This window comes from Gossypium arboreum, chromosome 7, assembly GCF_025698485.1.
Source record: "Gossypium arboreum isolate Shixiya-1 chromosome 7, ASM2569848v2, whole genome shotgun sequence".
Taxonomy (NCBI): Eukaryota; Viridiplantae; Streptophyta; class Magnoliopsida; order Malvales; family Malvaceae; genus Gossypium; species Gossypium arboreum.
Window position 1 is genome coordinate 64,351,747 of NC_069076.1, and position 22,292 is coordinate 64,374,038.

A 22,292-nucleotide genomic window follows, 5' to 3' on the forward strand; every position below is an offset into this window, starting at 1 on the left:
GGGAATTTCGGCATTTGGACTTGTGGCTACCGAATTCTTTTTGTATTCTCGGGACTGGGTTTTCTCTTTTTCTTTCTTTTGCTAGAAGCCGAAACCTACACCCTACACCTGTGCCAACTTCTCTTCTTTAAGAACCGAATTCTCTCATATCCTCCCTTCTTCTTTTCACTTTTCTTTTCTTGTCGACTCTCATCTTCTTTATCCCTGTTTCCTCTCAAAACCAAGTACCTGCTACCGATTACCCCTTGGCTGAACCTAAATCTTTCATATTCCTTCTTTTCTTCTCTTCATGTATTTCCCTCACATCTAGGAGGCCGAATCTTGCTATAGCCGAACCCTTTCCCTTTTTCTTTAAAAAGCCGAAACCTTCATACCTGTGGTGGAGGAAGCTGAATCTTTGGCTACTTGAACTTGTTTCTTCTAACTACGGTATATCTGGATTAATATCATAGATAAGAACACTCTTTTGGGCTGAACAATGATTGGTAAGTATTCGAACAACTTTCGCTAGTTACTTATGTTTTAAGGAAAAGCCGAAACCCCTTAAGGGTGGCTAACATTGTGACTAAGGGAATTTTTGCCTCTTTCTTTTGGTTTTGTATGTGCTAGCATGGACAAGGGGGTGTACAGCGAAGGGTTAGAAGGCTAACTCGGTTGGACATCTAGATCTAGTCCATATTTCGGCAGAAAGGTAAGAACTTTAAGGTCTAAGGCTATGTTGGCTGAATATGGTAAGGGGACTAGTACGTAGTTTGTTTTTGATATGTAGACTGACGTTTTAATAACTTGGTTGTAGGTAACTCGTGTGTGGATCTCACCAACGTATCGTTACAGATCAGGTGTGTAAACGACACCCACTTATAGACTAGATCAGCAAAAGCCAAAAAGCCGAAATGCCAAAGAACCGGCATTTTGTGGACTTGCAAGCATGCGAGCGCTCGTGAGATGGTTGGTTTGTTAATCCTGATAATCTCAGGTGGTAAGATTGCAGAGTGTGCAATTTCGTGCACTACGGTATATTTGGGCTTAATGGGCAGAAAACGGGTTAATGGGCCAACTAGCCCAATTCGGTAAAAATGCTCGGTAAGTGTTTCTGTTAATAATTTAATGGCTATAATATACATGGAAACCCTAAAATAGTAAATTTACTAAAATACCCCTAAGTATGACAATTACCATTATACCCCTAAGTATGCAAAATTACCATTATACCCCTAGGGTTAATTTTGTCTTAAATGCATGATAATCGGATTCTGTATGTTGTATGCTATGGCATGTATATCTGTTGCATGGGATATGGGTATATTGATGGAGGAAGCGTTCTGGTGGGTATGCCACAATTATCTGTTTCTGGTGGCTATGCCACAATTATCTGTTCTGGTGGCTCTGCCACAATATCTGTATCTGGTGACTCTGTCACAATATCTGTTCTGGCAGCCATGCTGCAAATTTTGTGGCGTGTAGTGGATGGGTGAGTCGAGTAGTCTCCCCACATGGTGTAAGGTTGGTACGGGGGTGTATACAGGTGGATATGGGTTGGGTTTTCTGTATACATGATATATCTGTTCTGTCTCTGTTATGGGCCTATGGGCTTCATGCAAAATTCTGTATAGGGCTAAGGCCCAACTTAATCTGTTTCTGTGGTTTGAATTGATCTGGACTATGGTTGGGTTATTTTATTCAATGAGTTTTCCAAACTCACCCCTTGTTTCCATCCATGTAGGTAATCCCCAACCATAGTAGACTTGGAGCCGTGAGGGATTTGGAGTGGCCACATTTTCTGCAAACTCGATTTTCTTCATGTGTTTTGATCAACACTTGTTTTCTTTAATTGCTTTGAGTTTTAAGTTGTAATAAGGCCGCTTTAATTATTTTTAATTGTTTAAGTATGTTTTGTTAGCTTAGGCATGATATTGATTTAATTGTTGAAGTTGAATAGCTCTAAGGCGCGTTTTAAAAAGGTTACTTGATTTCAAAATATCGCGATAACATGGCAAAGCTTCCGCAATGAAAATGTTTTCAAAATTAATAACCTTTTAAAATGGTTTTAAACGAATAGGTTTCCATGAACAAGCACTCAGTTAAAGTGTGGCAACGATTGTGTGCATGTCTAGGATTAGATCCGTGGAGAGCTAGGTACTTAAGCAATCTAATTGACTCACCTCCTCTTTTCTGGCATCCTGCTTGGTGCACAGCTTCTATTCACTTTAATCTATAATGAGGATATTATGTCTTTTTAGTAACCCTTCAATGTGACACGCCGGATTCGGTCGTAACGTCTGGGCCGGGTTTGGGGTGTTACAATAGCTGAAACATACTTGCTCAAATTCTGAAGGTTAGTCGCATAACTCAATAATAACAATACTGATAACAATAATTGCTAATAATAAAATGCTACTCAACTTACATACTTACATTCTCAATCTCATCATATCATCAACTTAACTTATTCTCATCAAACTATGCTAGTCAATACTTTCTTGTTATCATACAAAGCTATAATACAAACTATGGTCTTACATATAAATTATACAAGTTCTTTTTCCAATATCGAATTATTATCGAACATTAATCATTATATCTGAAACTCAATACTAAAGTATTTATGGCCAAAATATCAATTTATCATTCAAATATGCATAATTAAATGCTTATTAAACATATGAACTTACCTCGATACCAAAACGACCATTTTACCAACTTTCTCAATTTTCAATTTTTCTCCCGTTCTAGGTCCAAATCTCACTTTTCGGGATCTAAAACATCATATTTCACTTATTTAATTAATGTACTATTCAAAACATTCCCTAACTCAAACTTTGGAAAAATTATAATTTTGCCCTTAAACCTTTGCAGAATTATGATTTTTCCCCTAAGATCGGAAATTAAAATTTATCCATTTTTCTTATGTTTTATGACACGGTGAACATTTTTCCCTTCTATGGCAACATCAAATTCCCATTCTATCATGTACTAATGAACATTAGGTATTTTTACCGATTATGTCGTTTTACTCGTTCTCACTTAAAATCGCTTAGTAAAAGTTATTTAGCATAATTTCAAGTTTCATATGCTACCATAATACATCAAAATAAACACATTTAACCTATGGGTATTTTTTCAAATATGAACCCTAGCATGAATTATTGCTAGAATAAGCTAAATCAAGTTACTGAGACTCTAAAAACATAAAGAACATTAAAAACGAGGCTAGAACAGACTTACTATTGAGCTTGGAAAGCTTGGAAACCCTAACCATGGCTTCACCCATCCTATATTCGGCCTTCTTGAAGAAGATTGACCAATTTTGGGTTTATTTTCCCTTTTTAATTCTTTTAATTACTAAATGACCAAAATGCCCTCAAAGGCTTTTCTTTGAAATTTGTCCTATTCTTGCCCATTTTTGTCCAAACTTAAATATAATGGTTTAATTACTAAATAAGGACCTCCACTTTAAGAACCCATTTCAATTAAATCCCCCTTTTTATCTAGGACACACATTTTACTAATTTTACAATTTAGTCCTAATTATCAAATTAGGCACTTATACATAAAATTTCTTCACGAAATTTTCACACAATTATTCAATCAATGAATAAACCTTAAAAATTATTTGAAATAATTTTTTTTTTAATTTTTTTGACCTAAGATTCGTGGTTTTGCAACCATTATTCCGTTTAGGCCCTATTTCAGGATGTTACACCACTATTCCGACTAGGTTCTAAACCAGGCTATTACAACGAAGCTACAAGGTGCTACTAAAAAACCTATGCTAGAGCAGAATACGAGGCATTACCTATTTTGATCTCATGCACACAAACGTTCCCCAAGTCACCAAGACTTGGCCTAATTTAGAACTTTTTCAATTTCTACTTTAAACTTCTTATTATGAGCCTACGAGCCCCAAATCGACCATTGAAAACTATTCGGGATCAACCCGAGTCCTTAAACCATCTATAGAAAATTTGACTTTGAAATAGGGCACACACCCATGTAAAAAAGAAACTGATACGTGATATTCACGACAGGTTTTAAAAATTTAAAATTAATCGTTCTTGAAACTAACTATTATCACGATGAAGGCAAATGTACCTATCGAACAATAGTATAGCTTTAGCAAGACCGAATTGTCAAACCCAAAGGAACCAAGAGTACTAGTAATTACTTTTTTTTTATTATCTAGCCTAAAAATTAAGGGATTTGTTTATCTAAACTAATTAACTAAACTAAGGGTGCACAGAGAGAAAGTTGGGGGAAAGCTTTTGGGAAAACTTGATTGATTAAGACAATACCCAAGGAAAAATCCACTTAGACTTCACTTGTCATTTAACTCTGAATTAGACAATTTATTCATTTGACTTGATCTGTAGAAATCCCTAAGTTATACTATTATCTCTCGAGAGAGTAATAACGTCTAACCCTAGGTTGATTAATTGAAATCTCTTTCTAATTAACACCCTAGTGTTGCATTAACTCGATCTATGGACTCCCTTATTAGGTTTCACCTAATCAGACAAAATCTTGTCACCCTATCTCTAGGCGTGCAATCAACTCCGCTTAATTACCACAAATTTACTCTTAGACAGGGACTTTTGCTCCTCTAAATAAGCGCATTAACTTGAATCAATATCCTGGAATATAAAAACAAGAATTAAGAACACATAATTAAGAACAAGTCAATTATTTATCATACATTTCAAATAATAATAACAAGATCCATTTTAGGTTTCATTCCTTTTAGGTATTTAGGGGGTTTAGTTCATAATTATGAAAGAAAACATCTCAAAAGAAGAAAGATAATAAAACATAAAGAAAACCCAAAACTCCTGAAGGAAATTGGAGGGAGATCTTCAGTCTTGATGATGAATCCGACTTTTGAGATGGATCAATCGACTTTTCTTGAGTAATTCCTTGCCTTCTACTCTATGTGTTTTTTCTAAATACCTCCTCAGGTGTTTAAATAGGCTTTTAGGATGCCTAAAAGCCCTCAAAAGGGCCCTTTTCTGAATAGGACTATACTTGGGCTCGACAAGGACACGCCCGTGTGACACGCCCATGTGCGATTGCTTGCATCGCTCCCAAGGTCATTAGATAGGCGGGCGTGGTCGACTCCGTTGAGGCGTCGGTAGTGTTGATTTCCCATGTTGGCACATTTTCTCTATTTTTGGCCCATTTCTTTCTCTTTTTACTCTCCTATGCTCGCCTATGTATAAGACATGAAATTAAAGGATTAGGAGCATCGAATTCATCAAATCTAAAGAGAAATCATTGATAAACCGTAATTTATACATATTTTTATCCCATGCTTAGCACATTTATGGATGATTTCTCCTTAGATTTGGTGAATTTGATGCTCTTAATTCGTTAATTTCATGTTTTATACTTAGGTGAGCATAGGAGAATAAAAAGAGCGAGAAACGGGTCGAAAATGGAGAAAATGGACCCATGTAGGAAATCAACACAGCCTGGACTTCCTCACTTGGGCATAGCACACGGCCGTGTCAAATTGACAGGATCAAAGCATGACTTACACAGGTAGACTACACGCCCATGCCTATTCAACAGCCTTGACCACGGGCTGGAGTAATCGCACACGGGTGTGTTAGACGGGTGTGTCCTTGCCAAGCCCAAGTATAGTCCTATTCGGAAGAGGCCACTTTTGAGGGCTCTTAGGCATTCTAAAGCCTATTTAAACACCTGAGGAGGCACTTAGAGGAGACACACGGAGTAAGAGGCAAGGAATTACTCAAGGGAAGCCGATTGGTCCATCTTAGAAGCCGGATTCATCATCAAGACTGAAGATCTCCCTTCAATTTCCATTCAAGGGTTATTGGTTTTCTTTATGTTTTGTATTCATTATTCTTCTGAGATGTTTTCTTTTATAATTATGAACTAAACCCCCTAAATACCTAAGGGGAATGAAACCTAAGATAGATCTTGTTATTATTATTTGAATTGTATGATAAATATTTGCTTATTCTTAATTATGTGTTCTTAATTCTTGTTTTAATATTCCAGGATATTGATTCAAGTTAATGCTCTTATTCAGAGGAGGAATAGACCCTGTCTAAGAGTAAATTTGTCGTAATTAAGCGGAGTCGATTGCACGCCTAGAGATAGGGTGATAAGATTTTGCCAGATTAGGGTGAAACCTAATAAGAGGATCCATAGATCAAGTTAATGCAACACCAGGGTGTTAATTAGAAAGAGATTTCAATTAATCAACCTAGGGTTAAACGTTATTAGTCTCGAGAGAGATAATAATATAACTTAGGGATTTCTATAGATCAAGTCAAATGAATAAATCCTCTGATTCAGAGTCAAATAACAAGTGAAGTCTAGGTGGATTTTTCCTTCGGTATTGTCTTAATCAATCGAGTTTTCCCAAAAGCTTTTTCCCAATTTACTCTCCGTGCACCCTTTGTTTAGTTAATTAGTTTAGATAAACAAATCCCTTAATTTTTAGGCTAGATAATAAAAAGAAAGTAATTACTAGTACTCTTGGTTCCTTTGGGTTCGACAATCCGGTCTTGCTAGAGCTATACTACTATTCGATAAGTACACTTGCCTTCATCGTGATAATAGTTAGTTTCAAGAATGATTAATTATAAATTTTTAAAACATGTCGCAAATATCACATATCAAGTTTTTGGCGCCGTTGCTGGGGAACTAGGATATTAGGAACACTCGATTTTTATTACTTTAGCCATTCTACTTTATTTGCAATTTAAATTTTTATTTTCTTTTCCAATTTTTCTTTTATTCTTTCCTGGCAGGTTTTTATAGTGTATGACTAGAAGAAACCCGTTGGGACCATTACTATTTGATAGTGAGATCGATCGTACAGTTCGCAGAAACCGAAGAGAAGTAAGGCAAAGCTTACGATACACAGAGGAAAAAGCAAGAGAACGATACTTCAACCACAACAGAGGAGATGGCTGAAAACCAAGAAAATCCGCTACCTCCTGCAATTGTTGCTAATCAGAATCCTGCTCCACGTACTATGTATGATTATGCTAAACCTTCTTTAACAGGAGCTGAATCGAGCATAGTTAGGTCTGCTGTTGCTGAAAATAATTTTGAACTGAAACCTAACAATATTCAAATGATCCAACAGTTTGTTCAGTTTGATGGTCTGCAGGACGAGGATCCCAACGCTCACTAGGCAAATTTCTTAGAGTTTTGCAAAACTTTTAAAATCAATGGCGTTTTTGACGATGCCATTCACCTTCAGTTGTTTCCCTTTTCATTGAGGAATAAGGCTAAACAATGGTTGAACTCGTTACCACAAGGGTCAATCACTACTTGGGAACAAATGACCGAAAAGTTTTCATTAAAATATTTTCCGTCGGCCAAAACAACCAAATTACATAATGATATCTCCTCTTTTGTGCAGATGAATTTAAAAACACTCTACGATGCATGGGAGAGATGCAAGGATTTGTTGAGAAGGTGCCCTCACCATGGGTTACCACTCTGGCTAGAGGTTCAAACGTTTCACAATGGCCTAAATTCTTCGACTCGATAGATGATCGATGCAGCCGCTGACGGAACTATCAATAATAAGACACCTGAAGATGCTTATGAATTTATAGAAGAGATGCCATTGATTAATTATTAGTAGCAAGTCATGAGGACAAAGCCAACAAAAACAGTCGACGTTTTTAATATCGATTCAGTCACCATGCTCTCTAATCAAGTAGAACTTTTGAATAGAAAAATTGATGGTTTTCTTGGTTCTTCACAGGTTTACCCAGTAATACAGTGCGAAGCAAGTGGATGTGGATAAAGCAATTCAGAATACCCACACTCTGGCCACAACATAGAGAATGAGCAGTTAAATTACATGGGTAATAATTCTCGATCTCAAAATAATCCTTATAGTAACACTTACAATGCAGGTTGGAGGAACCACCCAAATTTTTCATGGGAATGCCAAGGAAATCAGAGACTACCACCACCTCTAGGCTTCCAACAACCACCCTACCATTAAGAGAAAAATTTGAACCTCGAGGAGATGCTAACAAAATTCATCTCGGTGTCAGAAATTAGTTTTAGAATACCGAGACATCACTTAAGAATCAACAAGCATCGATCCAAGGGCTCGAAACTCAGATAAGTCAGCTCGTTAAATTGATATCTGAACGACCACAAGGTAGCCTGCCGAGTAACACTGAATCTAACCCAAGAGAGCAACTCAATGCGATTTCCATTCAAGATGAGGAAGGGTTAGTTGCACCTAAACCAGAACCGAGGCAAGAAACTGTGGTAAGTAAAGGTAAAGGTGAGGTGGACCACAATGACCAGAAATTGGTAAGTAAAGAGTACAAACCTCGTGTGCCATATCCCAACGTAACAAAGAAAGACCGCACAGACGAACAATTCGGTAAATTCCTTAAATTATTAAAGAAGTTACATATTAACTTACCGTTTATTGAAGCTCTTTCGTAGATGCCAAAGGCAGTCAAATTCTTAAAGGAGCTTTTAACAAATAAGCGGAAGTTGGATGAAGCGTCGCATGTGGAGTTAAATGCGATTTGCTAAGCCATACTGCAGAATAAGCTGGCCAACAAATTAAAAGATCTAGGGAGTTTTATGATTCCATGTTTAATTGGTAGCTTAGATGATAATAATGCTTTGGCTGATTTATGGGCTAGTATCAATGTTATGCCTTACAAAATGTTTAAGCAACTAGGTCTTGGGAAACCCAAACAAACTAGAATGAGTATTCAATTAGCTAATAAAATAATTAGATTTCCTAGAGGGATTATTGAAGATGTACTCATTTTAAAATTTACAAATTTATATTCCCAGTTGATTTCGTTGTTCTAGACATAGATGAGGATAGTAACGTTCCTTTAATTTTAGGGAGGCCCTTTTTAGTAACCGCTAAAACAATAATTGATGTTGGTATAGGTGATCTCACACTTCGTGTGGGAGACGAAATAATCACCCTTCAAGCTCGTAATACGAGTAACACATCAAAACTTGAAGGTGGTTGTATAAATCATTCTACTAAAGCTGACCATGTGGTGCAACCTACTTTGCAGGAAATAAGTTCAAAGAACCTACATGAGCCATGTTCAAGCAACAACAAAGGACCTCTTTATGAAGAACGAAAGCTACAAATCGAGGAACTAGATGAATGTCAAGCACATAAACCAATGACACACGGTAAACCAAAACCATGCCATGACGATCTCAATGTCACACCAAATCAACTGAAGGTTGAAGATAAAGTACTACTAGATGCAGTAGACCCTCGCATTGCCACTTCTGAACCTAACGAAGTAATCTCTCTTACGGTACTCAGTATTTTCCCATATGGTACAGTCGAAGTAATTTATCCCAAAATCGAAACTTTTAAGGTAAATAATACTCGTCTTAAACCTTATGTTGATAAAATTGATAGCAGGGATGAGGAGTGTAAACTCCTCTCACCACCATGACCATATACCAGAAAGGTAAGTCAAGCTTAGACTATAAATAAGCGCTTCTCGGGAGGCAACTCGTGCACTAACAGTATTGACCTATTTAAAATTTTAGTTTTTAACATCTAATCACTAATTGAGTCATTGAAACACAGGTTTTCTAATCCACACGGTCGTGTGACGCGGCCGTGCAAAAATAGGGCAAAAATTTTCCTTCAAACGGGATGCGATAAGTGGCCATGACCGTGCCCACCGACCGTGGTCGAGCCTGTCAAAATAACACGGACATGCGCCTGCATACACGGGCATGGGAGAAGCGAACGAAGATTGACACGGCCGTGCAACAGGGCCGTGTACACCAATGCGCCCAATTTTGAAAACCACGAAACGCGCGGGAATGAGGGTACACGGCCGTGCCCCACGGCTGCGTGCCCCAATTTATTTATAAACACCTATTACTTATTTTATTTTTATCTTTATATTTTGAAATTACTTTTTATTTCCTTTTTAAACTATTTTATCTTGAGATTTTATAAATTTTATTCGGATATTTCTTTACGAGTAATTATGCTTCTTTATATTTCCTAAAAGGTTCCTGATTCTATCACAGTTATAAGGAGCTCCAGCTTACTATTACTTAGGAACTTGCAACTCTATTGGAAAAGGTTCTCCACGACTGCCAAGTCCTGCCCAACCACCATCGGAGAATCCTCCTCCACTCTCATCATTGCCTTAGCCGATTATTTTCCATAACTCCAATTCAAGGAGTTCATTCATCATTCAGGAAGTTTCACCTCTCTCTCTATCTTATGATTATTTATCTATATTTTTCAATATATCCATCTTTGAACATTGAGGGAAATGTACATCTTAAGTGTGGGGGGTCTTTTATATCATTATTAGAAATCATTAGAAATCCCTGAATTTTGTCTTATTCTCACGTGAATCACTCATATCTCTAGTAGAATAAATTTTAATTAATTTATGATTTTTATTGATGTATCTTGAATTAAAACATAGGCATTTATGCATTGATTATTTAAACTTTAAGACATTAGGGAATCAAGCATGATAAGTTGATTTTTGAAGAATTAAATTTTTTTATGTTATTTCCCTAAGTTTAGGTATTATCTTGAATTGAAATTCACAAGTTTAAACATAAAAAAACCATAATTTTTGTGAGATCTTGAGCCTTTAGAGCATATTTTATTTCTTTCATGCTCACTTTTATTATGAGTGCTTCAGTATTGATTTGTTATTCTAGAACTTGCTTGATTATGCATGTCAAGACCACACCATTTGATTTGATATGTCGAGATGATAAAGGCACTTAGGTTTAACCCACTCACTCCACAAAAGGCTACCTTTATAATTAACCCTTAGCGATCCTCTTTGAGCCTAACAAGCCATTAATTGATTTACCCTCAATATTAACCCATAACCTATTATTGTTGAAATCCCCTAATTTGATCCCTATTTTTGTCGAGATTTGATTTGAACCAATTGCTTAAGCTATGTTTTATTCTTCGTTGCAATAATTAAGTTCTATGTTATTTGACTTATTCTCAAAAAAAGAAGAAGAAGAAAAAAAATTACTTACATACATATTAGTTGTAATTCGTCTTTTTTGAGCTTGAGTGTTAATTCCATACTTTGAGAAGAAGCTCACTTGTATTCAACTGATAATTAGTTATTTTTCTAGTTAGGTGATTTCTTCAATTCAATCTCGATTCTAACATTTTCTTTCAGCTTGTGACCACACCCCCTAATCAAAGCCACGTTACAACCTTCTAAAAACCTTTTTGATTGATGTATCATCTCAATATATAGTGGTAGAGACTTGATTTTCATGTAAGCCTATGGTAATAAATTTTCATATTGAGTAATGAGTGCTTTATTTGATGTCCTTAAACACCTCGAGTGATTTGAGTGAATCTTTAGTGAGGATGTTAAACTCTGTGATATTTTGATCAAAGGTGATTACTTCGATGAAGAGGGACACCTATGTTTTCATGATAAAATGCTCAACTTGGAATGTTTGAAACTTTGAAGTACGTTTTAGTTTAATTTTCAATGTATGAATACTTATGGATTATTTTTAGATATTATTGATAGGGATTATAAATTGAGAAGAATTTATTTTGATTGTGAGTTAAGGATTTTGCTTGAGAACAAGCAAACGCTTAAGTGTGAGGGTATTTAATAAATCGTAATTTATACATATTTTTATCCCATGCTTAGCACATTTATGGATGATTTCTCCTTAGATTTGGTGAATTCGATGCTCCTAATTCTTAATTTCATGTTTTATACTTAGGTGAGCATAGGAGAATAAAAAGAGTGAGAAACGGGCCGAAAATGGAGAAAATAGACCCACATGGGAAATCAACACGGCCTAGACTTCCTCACACGGGAATGGCACACGGTCGTGTCCATTTGGAAGGTTCGAAGCACGGCTTACACGGGTAGACTACACATCCGTGCCTATTCAACAGCCTTGACCATGGGCTGGAGTAATCGCACACAGGCGTGTCACACGGGCATGTCCCTGCCGAGCCCAAGTATAGTCCTATTCGGAAAAGGACATTTTTGAGGGCTCTTAGGCATTCTAAAGCCTATTTAAACACCAGAGGAGGAATTTAGAGGAGACACACGGAGTAGGAGGCAAAGAATTACTCAATGGGAGCCGATTGGTCCATCTCAAAAGCCAGATTCATCGTCAAGACTGAATATCTCCCTTCAATTTCCATTCAGGGGTTTTGGGTTTTCTTTATGTTTTGTATTCATTATTCTTCTAAGATGTTTTCTTTTATAATTATGAACTAAACCTCCTAAATACCTAAGGGGAATGAAACCTAAGATGGATCTTGTTATTATTATCTGAATTGTATGATAAATATTTGACTTGTTCTTAATTATGTGTTCTTAATTCTTGTTTTAATATTCTAGGATATTGATTCAAGTTAATGCTCTTAGTCAAGTTAATTCTTGGTTCCTTTTGGGTTCGATAATCCGGTCTTGCTAGAGCTATACTACTGTTTGATAGGTACACTTGCCTTCATCGTGATAATAGTTAGTTTCAAGAACGATTAATTATAAATTTTTAAAACCTATCACAAATATCATGTATCAATCATCCATAAATGTGCTAAGCATGGGATAAAAATATGGATAAATTACGGTTTATAAACTACCCCCACATTTAAGCGTTTGCTTGTCCTCAAGCAAAATCCTTAACTCAGAATCAAAATAAATTCTTCTCAACTTATAATCCGTATCAATAATATCTCAAAATAAACCATAAGTAATCATACATTGAGAATTCAACTAGAAGAACATCAAAGTTTCAAACATTCCAAGTTGAGCATTTTACCACGAAAACATAGGTGTCTCCCCTCATTTAAGTGATTACCTTTGATTCAAAATATCACAAAGTTTAACATCCTCACTAAAGATTCACTCAAATCACTCAAGGTGTTTAAGGACAATAAATGAAGCAATCATTGGTCAATATGAAAAGTTACTACCATAGGCTTGCATGAAAATCAAATCTCCACCACTATATATTGAGATGATACGTCAATCAAAAGGTCTTTAGAGGGTTGTAACGTAGCTTTGGTTAGGGGGTGTGGTCATAAGCTGAAAAAAAAGGTTAGAATCGAGATTGAATGGAAAAATTACCTAACTAGAAAAATAACTAATCATTAATTGAATACAAGTGAGCTTCTTCTCAGAATATAGAATTAACACTTATTGAAAAATGTCGAATTACTACTAATATATATGTATGTATTGTATTTTTTTTAAGAACATGCCAAATAACATAGGCTATCTATCAAAAATAAAACATAGCTAAGCAATTTATTCAAATCAAATCTCGGCAAAAATAGGGATCTAATTAATTTAGGGGATTTCAACAATAATGGATTAAGGGTTAATGTTGAGGGTAAATCAATGAATGGGTTGTTAGGCTCAAGGGGGTTCACTAGGGTTTAATTGTGAAGGTAGCCTTTTATGGAGTGAGTGGGTTAAACCTAAGTGCCTTTATCATCTCAACGTATCAAATCAAAGGTGTGGTCTTGACATGCATAATCAGGAAAATTCTAGAATAACAAATCAATATTGACGCACTCAAAGCAACAATACAAGTGAGCATGAAAGAAATAATAGATGCTCTTAAAGGTTTCAAGATCTCACAAAAATTATGGCTTCTTGATGTTAAACTTGTGAATTTCGACTCAAGATGATACCTGAACTTGGGGAAACAACATAAAAATTTTTAAAACTCAAAAATCAACTTATCATGCTTGATTCTCTAATTCCTTAAAGTTTAAACCGTCAATGCATAAATGCCTATGTTTTGATTCAAGACATATTTATAGAAAATCATAAATCAATCAAAATTCATTCTAATAATGATATGAGAAGATCACATGAGAATAACACAAAATTCAGGGATTTTTTCTGATAATGATATAAAAGACCCCCCACACTTAAGATGTACATTGTCCTTAATGTACAAAATTAGATTTATTGCATTATATAGATATAAGATCATAAGATAGGGAGAGGAGTGAGACTTCCTGAATGATGAATGGAATCCTTGAATTGGAGTTATGGAGAATAATCGGCCAAGGCAGTGATTAGGTTGGAGGAGGATACTCCGGTGGTGGTAGAGGTTAGGTTCCACAACCACAGTGTCCAGCGAGGAGGTTATTATGGTGGTTGGGCAGGACATGGTAGTCGTAGAGAACCTGTTCCAGCTTTGGAGCTCTTTATAACTATGATAGAATCAGGAACTTCTTTTAGGAAATATAAAGAAGCATATTTACTCGTAAAGAAATAGCCGAATAAAAATTATAAAATCTCAAGATAAAATAAAAATAGTATTAAAGGGAAATAAAAAGTAATTTCAACAAATAAAGATAAAAATAAAATTAAAAAACGTAAAAATAATAGGTGTTTATAAAGAAATTGGGGCACACGGCCGTGTGGCACTCCCGTGTACCCTCATTTCAGCCCGTGTGTTTCGTGGTTTTCGAAATTGGGTGCATTGGTGCACAAGGCCATGTTGCATGGTCATGTCATTCCTCGTTCGCTTCTCCCAGGCCCATGTATGCAGGTACAAGCCCTTGTTGTTTTACAGGCCCAACCACGATCGGTAGGCACGGGCGTGTCGCACGCTCGTGTTAATTTGGCAGGATTGCCCACGGCCATGTCGCACGGCTGTGGCAACTTATTGAATCTCGTGTTGGGGAAACATTTTTGTTCTATTTTCATACGACCGTATCGTACGGCCGTGTTGTCTCCCGTATATGGGCACGACCTAAGGCATGCCTGTGTGCCTGGTCGTGTGGTTCTGGAAATCCTGTGTCCAGTGATTAAGTTAGTGAATTAAATGTTAAAAACTAAAATTTAAAGAAGTTAACACGGTTAGTGCTAGGGTTGCCTCTCGAGAAGCGCTTATTTATAGTCTAATCTCGACTTACCTTTCTGTTGCCTGGTCATGGTGGTGCGAGGGGTTTACACTCTTCCATGCTATCAATTTTATCAAAATAAGGTTTTAAACGAGTACTATTTACCTTAAAAGTGCCGAATTTAGGATGAATTACCTCGACTGTACTGTATGGAAAAATATTGAGTATCGTGATAGGAATTTGTCCATTAGATTCAGAAGTAGCAATACGAGGATCTGCTGCATCGAGTATTACTTTGTCTCCAACCTTAAGTTGATTTGGTGGAATATTAAGCTCGTTAAGGCATGGTTTTGGTTTATGTGTCCGCCATTCATCTAGTTCCTCAACTCGTAGCCTTCGTCCTTAATAGATAGGTCCTTTGTTGTTGCTTGAACAAGGCTCATGTGCGCTCTTCGAACCTATTTTCTGCATAGAGGGTTTCACCACATGATCAGTACTAGTAGTATGATTTATGAAATCACCCTCGATTTTGGAGATGTTACTCGAATTACGAGCTTGAAGAGTGATTGTTTCATCACCCATATGAAGTGTGAGTTCAGCTGTACCAACATTAATTATTGTTCTAGCAGTTGCTAAAAAGGGCCTCCCTAAAATTAAAGGCACGTTACTATCCTCCTCTATGTCTAGAACAATGAAATCAATTGGGAATATAATTTTTTCAATTTTATCGAGTACATCTTCAATAATACCCATAGGAAATTTGATTATTTTAACTGCTAATTGAATGCTCATCTTAGTTTGTTTGGGTTTCCCAAGACCTAGTTGCTTAAACATTTTGTAAGGCATGACATTGATACTAGCCCCTAAATCAGCCAAAGCATTTTTAACATTTAAGCTACCAATTAAACAAGGAATCGTAAAACTCCCGAGATCTTTCAATTTGTTGTCTAGCTTGTTCTGTAGAACGGCTGAGCAAACTACATTTAACTTCACATGCGACGCTTCATCCAACTTCCGTTTATTTCCTAAAAGCTCCTTTAAGAATTTGACTGCGTTTGGCATCTACGAAAGAGTTTTAATAAACGCTAAGTTAATGTGTAATTTCTTTAATAGTTTAAGGAATTTACCAAATTGCTCATCTCTGTGGTCTTTCATTGTCGTATTGGGGTATGCTACACATGGTTTATACTCTTTACTTACCTATTTTTGGTCATTGTGGTCCACCTCATCTTTACCTTTACTTTTCACAGTTTCTTGCCTCGGTTCTGGTTCAAGTGCAACTAACCCTTCCTCATCTTGAATGGTAATCGCATTGAGCTACCCTCTCGGATTAGATTCAGTGTTACTTGGTAGGCTACCTTGTGGTCATTCAGATATCAATTTAGCAAGCTGGCCTATCTGAGTTTTGAGCCCTTAGATCGACTCTTGTTGATTCTTAAGTGCTGTCTCAGTATTCTAAAAATCAGTTTCTGACATCGAGATGAATTTTGTTAGCATCTCCTCAAGGTTCGGTTTTTTCTCTTGTTGGTAGGGTGGTTGTTGGAAGCCTGGAGGTGGTGGTGGTTTCTGATTCCCTTGGCCCCCCATGAGAAATTTGGGTGGTTCCTCCATCCTGCATTATAAGTGTTCCTATAGGGATTATTTCGAGGTCGAGGATTATTACCCATATAATTTAATTGCTCGTTTTCCATGTTGTGGCCATAAGGTGGGTACTCTGAATTGCTCGTTCCTCCTTTACTTGCATTGCATTGCATTACTGGGTGAACCTGTGAAGAACCAAGGAAATCGTCAATTTTTCTATTCAAATGTTCTACTTGATTAGAGAGCATGGTGACTGAATCGACGTTAAAAACACCGGATGCTTTCGTTGGCTTTGTCCTCATGACTTTCCACTGATAATTATTCAGTGACATCTCTTCTATAAATTCATAAGCATCCTCAGGTGTCTTATTATTGATAGTCCCACCAGCGGCTGCGTCAACCATCTGTCTAGTTGAAGGATTCAGGCCATTGTGAAAAGTTTAAACTTGTAGCCAGAGTGGTAACCCATGGTGAGGGCACCTTCTCAACAGATGCTTGTATCTCTCCCATGCATCGTAGAGTGTTTCTAGATCCATCTGCACAAACGAAGAGATATCATTCCTTAATTTAGCCGTTTTTTGCTTGTGGAAAATATTTTAGTAAAAAAATTTCGGTCATTTGTTCCCAAGTAGTGATTGACCCTCGTGGTAACGAGTTCAACCACTATTTAGCCTTATTCCTTAATGAAAAGGGAAATAACCGAAGGTGTATGGCATCATCAGAAATGCCATTGATTTTAAATTTGTCGTAAAACTCCAGAAAATTCACCAAGTGATTGTTTGGATTCTCATCCTGCAAACTATCAAACTGAGCAAATTGCTGTATCATTTGAATCGTGTTAGGTTTCAGTTCAAAATTATTTGCAGCAATAGCAGACCTAACTTTACTTGACTCAGTTCCTGTTAAATTCGGTTTAGCATAATAATACATAGTGCATGGAGCATGATTCTGATTTACTGGATCAGCGGCAATCGCAGGAGGTAACGGATTTTCCTGATTTTCAGCCATCTCATCGGTTGTGGTTTGAATATCATCCTCTTGCTCTCCCTCTGTGTATCTTAAGCTTCGCCTTATTTCTCTTCGATTTCTACGAGCTGTGCAATCGATCTCACTATCAAAAAGTAATAGTCCCGATGGGTTTCTTCTAGTCATAGACTATAAAAAAACCTGCCAGAAGCGAATAAAAGAGAAAATTAGAAAATAAAATAAAATTTAAATTGCAAATAAAGTAAACTGGCTAAAGTAATAAAAATCGAGTGTTCCTAATATGGCAACGGTACGAAAAACTTGATACGTGATATTCGTGATAGGTTTTAAAAATTTATAATTCATTGTTCTTGAAACTAACTATTATCACGATGAAGGCAAGTGTACCTATTGAATAATAGTATAGCCTTAGCAAGACCGGATTGTCGAACCCAAAGGAACCAAAAGTACTAGTAATTACTTTATTTTTATTATCTAGCCTAAAAATTAAGGGATTTGTTTATCTAAACTAATTAACTAAACTAAGGGTGCACAGAGAGAAAATTGGGGAAAAGCTTTTGGGAAAACTTGATTGATTAAGACAATACCCAAGGAAAAATCCACCTAGACTTCACTTGTTATTTAACTCTGAATCAGACGATTTATTCATTTGACTTGATCCGTAGAAATCCCTAAGTTATAGTATTATCTCTCTCGAGACTAATAACGTCTAACCCTAGGTTGATTAATTGAAATCTTGCTCTAATTAACACCCTAGTGTTGCATTAACTCGATCTATGGACTCCTTTATTAGGTTTCACCCTAATCCGGCAAAATATTGTCACCCTATCTCTAGGCGTGCAATCAACTCCGCTTAATTATGATAAATTTACTCTTAGACAGGGACTTTTGCTCCTCTGAATAAGTGCATTAACTTGAATCAATATCCTAGAATATTAAAACAAGAATTAAGAACACATAATTAAGAACAAGTCAAATATTTGTCATACAATTCAGATAATAATAACAAGATCCGTCTTAGGTTTCACTCCCCTTAGGTATTTAGGGGGTTTAGTTCATAATTATGAAAGAAAACATCTTAAAAGAATAAAGATAACAAAACATAAAGAAAACCCAAAACTACTGAAGGAAATTGAAGGGAGATCTTCAGTCTTGACGATGAATCCGGCTTTTGAAATGAATCAATCGGGTTTTCTTGAGTAATTCCTTGCCTCCTACTCTGTGTGTTCTTTGTAAGTGACTCATCAGGTGTTTAAATAGGCTTTAGAACGCCTAAAAGCCCTCAAAAGTGCCTTTTTCCAAATAGGACTATACTTGGGCTCGATAGGGACACGGCCATGTGCGATTGCTTCAGACCGTGGTTAAGGCTTTTAAAAAGGCACGTGTATGTGGTCTACCTATGTGAGGACGTCTAGGCGGTGTTGATTTCCCATGTTGGCCCATTTTCTCCGTTTTTGGCCCATTTCTTGCTCTTTTTACTCTCCTATGCTCACCTAAGTATAAAACATGAAATTAAAGGATTAGGATCATCAAATTCACCAAATGTAAGGAGAAATCATCCATAAATGTGCTAAGCATGGGATAAAAATATGTAAAAATTACGGTTTATCAGAAACACACCCCCGTGGCCATTTCAACATGGTCGTGTTGATGGCCCATGTGCCTCACATGACCTAAGCAATACTGGAACACGCCCGTGTCCTCCACACATGTGGAATCAATTCTAAACGCACATCTACAGGGGTTTTCACACAGCCTGGCACACGTCCAGGTCCCTAGCCCATGTCCTTCACACGGCCATGACATGTCCGTGCAAAGACCTGGACATTCTGTTTCTGATGTCAGCAACCTCAAAATGTCACATGGCCATGGCACACGCCCGTGTGATAGGCCGTGTTCATAACACGGCAGAGACATACGGCCGTGCCTCTGCCCGTGTGTTTACTATAATGCATACTGACTTGAAATCTTTACGTGCAGGGGACACACGATTAGACAACAAGCCCATAGGGCAGACCATGCGTCACAAACGGCTTAGACACATGCTCGTGTATCTGCCTGTGTGGACAATATAAGGCTATTTACCAAGCCTTTTAGCCACCCTTATTTACACAACCTGCTCAATGGCAACCGAAACCAATATAAAGATATCTCATGCAACCAATTCAGCCACAATAAACAACATTCCATTTGAGCATTTTACTCATCCAAGAAAATCACATCTTTGCATGTAAATCAAAATGAATATTAAGCATCATTCAAGGCTTAATACAAAATGAGGGATTTATCCCAAACCAACACATTTGGCCAAATTAATAATAACACAAAACACAATTCTAATTCCCTATACATGCCATATTCAAAATTACAGATTAAATAATACCGAAATCTTCGATTGATAGTATGATCGATATCTCTGACTTCTGTTGATCTTGAGCTAGATAGGCGGTACTATAAGAAAATGAAAAAGGAGAGGGAGTAAGCATAAAGCTTAGTAAGTTACACATAAATAAATATACTACACAACTTTACCATTCATTAACAAGCTTATAACTTACAAGTGGGTATAAGTAAAAATTACTCATCAATATCCAATACCTATCGTATAGTACAAATTGGGTTCACATTTCATACATACCAAATAGGTACCTATATCACTCACAACACGGGTATACTTTCCTCATTAACTAGAAATCATAACTTTCACCGTTGAACCATTTGGAACACTATTGGATATTCCATAAGCCTCAAACATGGGGTAAGGTGCCGATGCCATGTCCCAGACATAGTCTTAAACTGGCACATTTCATGGCCGATGCATGTCCCAGACATGTCTTACACTAGCGCTCGTCTCAATGCCAATGACATGTCCCAGACATGGTCTTACGCTAGCTCTCATAATGTGCCCATGCAAGTCCCAGACATGTCTTACACTAGCTCACACAAGTGACCCAAACGTCATGGCATGAATATCTGATTTATTTCCTAAGGTTCAACCGGGAATTCTACTATCTCTATTCTCATCACATTTTCTCATTTCCACAATCAAGCAATTTATGCTATAATTATTTCAATACAATTCAAATACATATATTATTAATGTAGTTGTACTATTTATATACAACTTACCTCGGATTACAAAATGTGGTGATTAGTTGATTTAGTCGATTTGCTTGGCTTTCCCCTGGTCTAGGTTTGGATTTGGTTTTTTTTTTATCTATAATAGAAAAATGCACTTATTTAGACACTAAATAAAATTAGGCAATCAAATTTTCCCTTCTTTGGTGAAATGACCATTTTGCCCCTAGACTTTGACAAAATAACCATTTTACCCCTTGGTTGAAAATCAATTTTTATCGAATTTCTTCGCATCTTAATCTTAGCCGAACCCTTTTTACTCTTATAGCAACTCCAAATTCCCACTATTTCACACACTTGTAATCTATTTTACAACTTATGCAAAATAGTCCTTTTAGGTGTTTTCATGCTAACACCTTTCACAAAAGTTGTTTATAAGACACCCAAGACTCATTTTCTTCCAAAAAAACTCAGCAAAAATTAAAAATTCTTTCATGGAAAAACCCTAAACTCTTAATCATTTTGCAAAATAGTACCCTCATTTGAAAGCTTATGCTTCAAGGGTCTTAAAAATACAAAAACCATCAACAAAGGGTATGGAAATCACTTACTTCTAGAGATGATAAGTTGCTGAAAATTTCAAGCTTCAAAACTCTTCTCTTGGCTGATATTTTTGGTTGAGAAGAAAGAATAGGTGAAAAAGATGAAGGCTAGGCACTTAGGGTATCATTTTATCACCTAATATGTCATCACTTACCTAACATTTTGACCATTTACTCTTTTTTGTCACATGGCCGGCCAAGCTCTTTTAAAAGGGTCTAATTGCCCTTTAAAGACCCCCAAATTTTATTCTCTAGCTATATGACTCTCTTAGCTATCAAATTAGGACTTTTGCACTTTATGCGATTTAGTCTTTTTATGCAATTAAGCTCACAAATGCTAAAATTACTTCATCAAATTCTTCATGCACTCTTAAAAACATGATATAATATCAAAATAATAATAAAATAATTTCTATGATTTATAGATTTGTGGTCCCATGACCACTATTCTGATTAGGCCCAAAATTGTGCTGTTACATTTCTCCCCCCTTAGGGATTTTCGTCCCTGAAAATCTTACCGATAAATAAGTTCGGGTACTGATCTCTCATAGTCTCCTCAGGTTCCCATTTGGCTTCCTCAACTCCATGTCTATGCCACAAAACTTTCATGAGTGTTATACACTTATTCCTCAACCATTTGACTTCCTGAGCCAAAATCTTGATCGGCTCTTCACCATACGTCATGTCCGGATGAATCTCAACCTCTGTCAGTGCAATCATGTGTGAAGAGTCTGATTTATATCAATGTAGCATGGATACATGAAACATGTTGTGAATTTTTTCCAACACTGGTGGCAAAGCCAATCGATAGGCAACCGGTCCTACTCTCTCAATAACCTCATATGGTTCTATGAAATGAGGACTCAGCTTGCCTCTTCTACCAAATCTTAGAACTTTCCTCCACGGGGATACTTTTAAAAATACCTTATCGCCGACTTGAAACTCAATTTCCTATCATTTCAAATTCTTGTGGGATTTTTATCTATCCGAGGCGGCCTTCAAGCAGTCACGAATCACTTTAACTTTCTCTTTAGCCTCTTTTATTAAATCGACCTCTTGAATTTGACTCTCTTTGAGCTCAGTCCAATATAAAGGCGTTCGACACTTTCGCCCATATAAAGCCTCATAAGGCGCCATCTTCAAACTTAAATGATAACTATTGTTGTAGGTGAATTCAACCAATGGCAAGTACCTTT

The 22,292-nt window shown here is 36.6% G+C and overlaps 1 long non-coding RNA gene and 2 other non-coding genes across 4 annotated transcripts in view; 2 read left to right on the forward strand and 1 right to left on the reverse strand.

Annotated features, from left to right (window-relative positions):
* Positions 1 to 22,292, forward strand: part of LOC128295094 (uncharacterized) — an 86,060-nt gene that overhangs the window by 33,839 nt on the left and 29,929 nt on the right. The gene's annotated exons all lie outside the window — the stretch shown is intronic.
* Positions 7,365 to 7,470, reverse strand: LOC128295968 (small nucleolar RNA R71). Its single transcript, XR_008286515.1, has one exon. It is a non-coding gene; the product is annotated as a small nucleolar RNA R71 (small nucleolar RNA).
* LOC128296044 (small nucleolar RNA R71) lies at positions 16,892 to 16,998 on the forward strand. The gene has a single exon (XR_008286592.1). It is a non-coding gene; the product is annotated as a small nucleolar RNA R71 (small nucleolar RNA).